Raw genomic sequence first — 7,963 nt, forward strand, 5'->3', positions numbered from 1 at the left:
CCCAAGGCACTGTTCATAGAAGACCTCTGGTAAGCTCTTCACCTTACTACAGCTAACTGCAGTTAATTTAAGTTTCTCAAGACCAGTGAAAGAAACAAAAAAACTTTAAAGATTCTTCTTTTAAAAGGAAACTGATCATTCAAATGTTTTTTTCTACCATTCTTCAAGTTAAAGGAAACTCTACCTGCAGGTTCCTTTTGATGATTTATTTTAAAAGTGTTTATTGAAGGCCTCACCTTTGTGACTGATGAAAGCTTTTTCACAAAACTTGCACCTGACATAGTAAGGGAAACGTATAAAGTAATGTTTCAAAACGTATATAAGTTGCTCGAAATGTATTGATTTGCCAGCAATGCAAAAACTGTGTATTTTTCAATAACGAAAATTATGGGGTTTCTTAAGAGTGCCAGGATCCATCTACAGCATGTACCACACCTCAAGACAAGTCTTTGTTATCAGAGCAGCCGCAGCAACTACAAAGTACAATGACCAGCCTTTCTCTCATCAGTATGCAGCTGGCTAGTCACAGCAATGAGGATGTGAATGTTGAATCACTGGTTTTGGAAAGTTACAGATAATTGTGGACACAGACTCTGACTGTTAGATACTGGAAAGAATGGATAGTTAATTAAAATAGTGGCAAATTAAAACCTCCCTTGGAATTTTTCACCTTTTGTTGTTTTTAAACATTGGATCATTATCAATTGAATTTGACTTTTTTGACAAGAATTTACAAAAAAAAAACAAAACATGTCAGTAGAAACAGATTTCTGCAAAGTGACATCAATAAATTAAAAACAAAATATAAAAAATACATTTTCTATCATTCCACCTGCCTGCAGAACAAAGTGACTCACTTAATTCTGAATGGCCTTGAGTGACCATGCAAGGAGGAGACTAGTGAGGGAAGCAAGACACCTGTTACTCTTATGAGTTTCAGTGGCTGAGATAGGAGAGAGTGTACATGCAGCAACTGTTGCCTGTTCTTTACCCATCAAAGCTTTGTGGGAGAGGGGCAAAGAGAAAGAAACTGTTAAAATAGCTTCTACAAATCTCAACCAGAGTTTGCCAGAACACATGTATGAGACTCTGAAGTCAAGTGGAAGAACGTTCTTTGGTCTGATGAGGCCAAAATTGAGCTTTTTGTCCATCAGGCTAAATGTGGGAAAGCTTCTTGGCAGCAGATCCTGAAGGGCTTGTGTGGTTAGGCAGTAAAACAAATGCAGCAAAGGACAGGGAAATTCTGGAAGACAACCTGATGCAGTCTGCAAGAGAATTGCAACTTGGGAGGATTTGTTTTCCAGTAAGGCCGTGAGCCAAACCAAACAGCCAAAGCTACATAGAAATGGTTTTAAAACTTCTGTTGAGGCCGNTTTCTCTCATGGAAAACAACAAAAGAGGAAGACCCCATCCCATTGTCCCACTAACCAGACTTAAGGCAACACTTTCTTAACATTTAAAGTTTGATGGCATTGTTCTAGAGCACCTTGGGACTTAGGGTATTGACAGTGCTTTCAAATACCTCCAAAATATATCAAAATGCCGTGCTTAAGACAAAACATCAAACATCTAACCCTTACTATACAAGGTTGGAAAACAATCTGGTCACCACTGTTCTGTCTTTCAGGATGCGTAGGGGGATTCGGATGTTTCATAGCAGCACACCTTATGGTTAACAAGTAGTCATTTCTGTATTTTGTTAGTATTAAGGTTAGGGTTGGTCCTGGAAGGGAATGCAAGGAGGCCGACAGAACAGAATTATTGGGTTTTCCCCCAATTTGACATGTGTGGCAGGAGGGGCAGTAGTTCAGTACATCAGCTTTTAATCCTGTCCAAAAGAAATTACGCAGCACATGACATACAAACTAGCATCATGTGCAAGGCACAACACCGCAGATCTATAATCTTTTGGCACAGCAATCTGATTAACACAGTATTACTCTATTAAACCTGGAGACCGTCTTTTCATGAACACATTGATCTCTTTGTAAAACCTGACAGGTTTTGCATCCCTCTCTGTGGCTACAACAGAGGACAACCGCAGGGGTGGCAATATGGCATTTTGCATCTGTCAACATCTCTATGGTCACATGTAAACTTAGCTCTGATTCCACAGTTCACACACTTTTTCAGTTTTTAGAGTCTTTAAAAAAAGTTTAGTCTTTTCCACAACGTGCCTGTATTTGGGTCTGTTGCTGAGAGCCCTGGATCCTGCTAGCTGACCACAAAATATAGACCCAGCAAACACTATCTACTCATCAGAGGATCTTATTGAGGTGAGAGCAGCAGTGGACATTTTTGTTTTTTGTAATAATGGCCGCACAGACATTATGGGCAAGCTGAGAACCATCACTATCTGATACTAGAGATCCTGGTGTGGCTGCACTTTTGTCTGAAATGGACAAGCTTAAGATTAACATGTGGACCATGCTGGATTCCTCCCACACACCTCAAACCTAGTTTAGCTGAGTCAACCATCCTCCAGCAAGCGCCACAGGTGGCTCAGATAATCTGACTTAGCACTAGGACTGGACAGCCCCCAGACTCCGAAAGTCTTGCCAGCTCCAGAGTCACCCAGCCACCAGTTTGATAATCTCCAGTCAGCTCCAGAATCAGCAAGCCTCTGTAAAGTTAGGTTCCAGTCAATTTTCCCACTAAAACAGCCAGTTTCCCATCTGATTTTGTCGCCCAAGATCCCCAGGAGCCACCTACTGGAAACACTTCCAGAAGGAAGCGTGGTTCCTGTCAGCATCGGCCGCCCGCTCCCCAGCTCCCAGACTGCACCTCTCCCGAGCTCCCAGATCCTGCCGCTCTCTCGCGCCACCAATGTCAGTAGATGTCCCACAGCTGAGCACTGGGGAGATTCTGGTCGACCTGTTATGTATCCTGGCTGACTTTTCATCTCTTCCTCTTTCTACATATGAGAGGGTTGCCAGAACCTTGTCTGTTCCTGTATTTGAAAGGGCCACTGTCACCTCTACTGTTCATGTTCCTGCATTTAAGATTGCCTCCGTCTCTTCAGTGCCAACGTGTGCCACTGAATTAACCAATATCAATTTCAGGGACCTGCAATGGTCAGCTGACACTTGCTCTGTGGGCAGATGCTAAGTCCTGCTGGGAAAGGAAACTGGCATCTCCATAAAGCTTGTTAGCCGATGGAAGCATGAAGGGCTCTAAAATCTCTTGATAGACAGCTGTGTTAACATGACTTGATTACTGGACTTGATTAAGTGAGGTTAGCACACCTACAGCTTGAATACACGCCTGTTTGAAGAAAGATGCCGCACACCTCTTGGTTTGTAGCGGGAAATTAGTCTCTCCTGATGTGTGAGAGAAGTACCACATGTGGGTGCAGTCCTAGAAACCAGAAACACTGCAAGGGCTAATATGTTGCCTTGGTCAGTGTAATGTTCCTCAATGAGCATAAAGCTACTGAAAGTTTGTGCATTGTCTTTGCTGTCACAGTAGAGAAACAAAGAATCCCTGCTCTGTCCCCTTACCCTCAAGTAAGATGACTGCCCTCCCTTAGCCTCATTCTGCTGGAAGTTTCTTCCTGTTAAGTGGGAGTGTTTTTTTCTTTTTACTGTTGCCAAAGACTTATGTTGTGATTTGGCGCCATCCAAATAAAACTGAAATAAACTGTTGAATGTTAAATTATTCTGTATTCTCCATGTGAGAAACACTATTTAAAATGAATAAATGCTGCCAGCAGAAGCACAAAACTAAAATAAATAAATAAATAAATGTAACCATAGTAACGGTAATGGTCTCTTTTTTGGCTGTACATTAACAGCAGCAGTGTTCAATCCCAATGTCTGGAGAAAGGAAGACAGTGACGCTAAACTTGTACTTCCTGCTCTCTAGTGGGACTGTGGGGAGTCAACTGACAGAGAGTAATACTCTATGAATAAGAGGGTGCAGCCCAACTACTTGTCTTCTATTTTCTTAACTCTAGTGAATGTCATGTAAATCTGTGCGGATGCCACAATTAAATCATATATTTGATCATAAGAAGCATAATGTATTAAATTGTACATGAGTGTATTATATTGATGTCAGTATGTACTTGACTTCATTAAGCTATTGACTCTAAATGAGAATCTCACTGAAGTTTCTTATTTTGGGTTAAAATCATCATCTTCATCTTCATTGTCATAATTAAAATATTTCAGTCTTTTGTTGTTGTTGTTGTTGTTGTTTTTAAACCTTTAAGCCCCTTTAAATCTGTGTTACGGTTTACCATCCTGCCTAAAATGTCTTCTGCAGTTCTTGCTTTACTTACTATGACAAACTACATATTTGCAAACAATATATTTGGCTTTAATGCTATAAGGTGCTTTGCAGAATAGAAAATGAGCCAGTTTTTTACACTAGCATTGTTTGTTTTTTGTTTGTTTTGTTTTTTTTAAATTTAGAAACTATTCCCTGTTTGCAGAGTAAACAGAGGATTTGCTGAACTGTTGAATTAGCAGTGGTAGGTGTGAATAAATGTGGCTGACATGTATTACTGCTGGTAGGTTCTGGTTCTGGTTAAAGGTCACTTACTGCAGATCAAAGTGTACTGGTGTAGGCTCTTCCAGCTGGATTGGGTTTACTGTTGGTCCAGCTGGTCCACTGGGGTCATGTTGACTGAAAAACAAAGAAGGCATAGGTTACCATACAATGGATCATAATAAGTTAACCACAAGGTCTGAGGTTTGGTCCCCGAACTGGACCCTTTTGCACATCACAGCCCAATAAGATGAACACCTTTAAGAGAAGGTAATTCAAGATGACACCACAGGATGTCAGTAAAATGTTTTCATTTTTGATTTGGATCACCAACAAGAAAAAAGATTGTTTATTATGTACAACTACACTCCCAAGTTGACAGCTTCATCTGCCATTTCAGTCATCAGTTCATGATGAACATGTCCTTTTTGCCCCATCAACTTCTATTTAACAACATCTCCAGACATTACTCTCATTCAAACCTCTGGCATTTAACTTTGTGTTGTCTTTACTACTGAAGTGTGTGGTAGGATTCTGCTAAAATCTTTTTAAAGCCTTCACGAAAAACAACAACAACAACAAACAAACAAACAAAAAGACAGGTTGTGGATGCCTATAAGTCTAACAAGGGATTTACAAAGCTATTAAAAAACATTCCTCTGTAAAGAAAATCATCTTTAAGTGCTTCAGATACAAATGATTTGTAATGTATTTTCAGGACTGGCTCCTCTTGCAACTGTGTCAAACAATCAAACTGTCAAAGTCGAATCGTGATTGTAAAATTATGAAACTCCAAAAAGTATAAAGTTAAAGTCATATAGAGCCGTCTGACAATCGTTAAGAAATAAGACAGGAGTAGAAATTGCTCTTGTTTGATCAGCTCACCAAACTGTCCAGTTAGTGATGACATCTCTAAGTATGCTGATGCACTAGCTTATCAAAACACAACTGCACTGCAAGCTGTCTGCTTGCATCAGCTCACAGTCCTCACTTCATTTCCTTTTACCGCATTCAGAATTCTCAGCTCCTTTGGGGCTTCAGTCTTATGTGTTGCAGCTCTGGATCCTATGGCTCTCTTGTGCCTTGCTTGTGTGTGTATTTGTGTGTAAGCTGGCTTGTGTCACGTGTTGCATCTGCTTCTCTATCACAAATGACTAAGAGCAGCATTTTGTGCATGTACAGTAGACATCAGAATGACCAAAGAAAAAAAAAAAACGGGAATTGAGTTTTTTTTTTTTTTTTTAAAAACACTTGAAGGTTTTAAGTTACACTTGGTTTTTCCAAACAAGTCTTTTGTTTGCAGTTGGTGACAATATGACATTTGATAAACAGCCAAAACAGTAAATGGACAATTATCTGAATCATCAAACAGTGTCTGAAACAATCACAACAGATTGTGTGTTGAATCCAACCCAAAAAATGATGTTCACATACAATTAATTTGCATTTAGAATATGTTGCCATAATGCCCCGATATTATCCATCCATCCATCCATTTTCTATACACTGCTTAATCCTCACTGAGGTCATGGGGGGCTGGAGTCTATCCCAGCTGACTCAGGATGAAGGCAGGGAACACCCTGGACAGGTCACCAGTCTATCACAGGGCTACACTTAGAGACAGACAACCAAGCACACTCACATTCACACCTACAGACAATTTAGAATCACCAAAGAACCTCAATATGTTTTTGGTCTGCAGGAGGAAGCCAGAGAACCCGGAGAGAACCCACGCTACACAGGGAGAACATGGAGACTCCACACAGAAAGATCCCAGGCGTCATGAACTGGGGATCTTCTGGCTTTCACTGGTTTCTTAAGACCAGTGAAAGAAACAGTGCAGCTCTGCCCTGAATCTCAATCTCATTAGATCAAAAAAAAAAAAGATTGGTTCAAACGATTACTTTAACCAGGGCGTCCCTACAGCTCACCTGGTTGAGCGGGTGACCTGTGAACAGGGGCAGTAGTTCTCTGACGCAACGGTCGTGAGTTCAGCTCCAACTCACGACAGTTTGCTGCAGGTCCTCCCCACTTTCCTGTCTCACTCTCTCACTGTCCTAACTAATAATGGCAAAAAGGCCAGAAAAAATAGTTTAAAAAAAAATGAATTTAACCAAATTGTTAAGTTCATGACCACATCTTCATCTGTGTATTCTACCCACTACATGGCTGAGCAGTACATGTTCTTCATGACCCATCGGTCACCAACCCAGATATTTTAGAAGTATCCTCATTAAATATCGGAGCTAAAAACAGGCGTTTTCATTTTTGTTTGATTTTGTTTTTAAAATCTTTTTAACTGTACAGTTTGGCTTTACTCTTGAACTTGCAGTCTGAGCTGCTACAGGTCGCTGCAAATTAATTATTGACTCAGTGAATGAGTTTAAGTCAGCACAGGTCATTTCAGGAGGTGATTCAGTTCAGTTTGTCCACAAGACAGATAAAGATATGTTGTCTATGTCATGGAACAATTTTAAAACCAGTGATTGTGAATATGTTCGGCTTATCCTGAATTCCCACAACATGTATGCATGTGTCTGTGTGTGAGAGAGACTGTCTGGCAGGGCATGACTGGCTGCTCAGGGATCATCTATAAATGTGTCTTTTGCAGAGGAGTCTACAGTGAAATGCAGCCACTGCTTCTGGTTGGACAAACAGGTCAGCTGCAGGCTTCTGATTGACTAACGACAAGTGGTCTGTAAAAAAAAGCACAACTCTCCCGCTGCTCAGTGAACACAACTCACCAACATGTCACCAGATGTTAAAGATAAACAAGGCAGTTCCAGTGAGTTTCAACATTAAGTGTGTAGAGTGTGTTACACAGAACACAGAGGAAATGGAGACAAATATGTAGCAAAAAGGTCACAATGACTTTGATAGAAAGTGAAACTAATTCTGGGACAGACTTGAAGTGTATGGAGAATAGCCTTGAGCAGCCAATATGAAAAACACTAATCTGTCATCTAATAAACCATTACTCAAATTGAATGAGACAGAATTAAAAAAACAAAACAAAACTGTTAAATATGGAAACAGCAACGACTGCTGAGATCAATTAGTCATAACTATGCTATATAACACATATCACATATATTTGTGAATATTGCAGTTAGAGATGATTTGAGATTGCCGTTTAAAAGACAGACAATTTTTAAATCACAAGAGCCGGAATATTAATTGCAATTAGTCCAAGGCATATGGTCCAAGCTGCCAGACTGTATGGAATAAGGTCTGTGATAACTGATATCCACAGCTACTATATATTGGCTCTGGCTCCAATAGCTGTGCCTAACTTAATGCAACAGAAAACAGCAGAAAAAACAAACAAACAAACAAAAAAAACTGTTGGCCACTGACTGGTTAATATCAGAGATGGCAGAATTTGTTTTGCTAGAAAAAAATTCAACTTTAGTTGCAACATATGTCATCCCAAGGCACTGTTCATAGAAGACCTCTAGTAAGCTCTTCACCT

General features: G+C 40.1%; 1 protein-coding gene across 1 annotated transcript in view; it reads right to left on the bottom strand.

The window, feature by feature from the left end:
* plekha6 (pleckstrin homology domain containing, family A member 6) overlaps window positions 1–7,963 on the bottom strand; it is a 103,850-nt gene that overhangs the window by 82,004 nt on the left and 13,883 nt on the right. The window contains exon 2 of the mRNA XM_008302846.1: window positions 4,546–4,629. The gene's annotated coding sequence lies outside the window, so the exon portion shown is untranslated. The remainder of the gene's footprint in view (window positions 1–4,545; window positions 4,630–7,963) is intronic.

The sequence above is a fragment of the Stegastes partitus genome, unplaced genomic scaffold (assembly GCF_000690725.1).
Source record: "Stegastes partitus isolate 25-593 unplaced genomic scaffold, Stegastes_partitus-1.0.2 Scaffold1895, whole genome shotgun sequence".
In the NCBI taxonomy this organism is placed as follows: Eukaryota; Metazoa; Chordata; class Actinopteri; family Pomacentridae; genus Stegastes; species Stegastes partitus.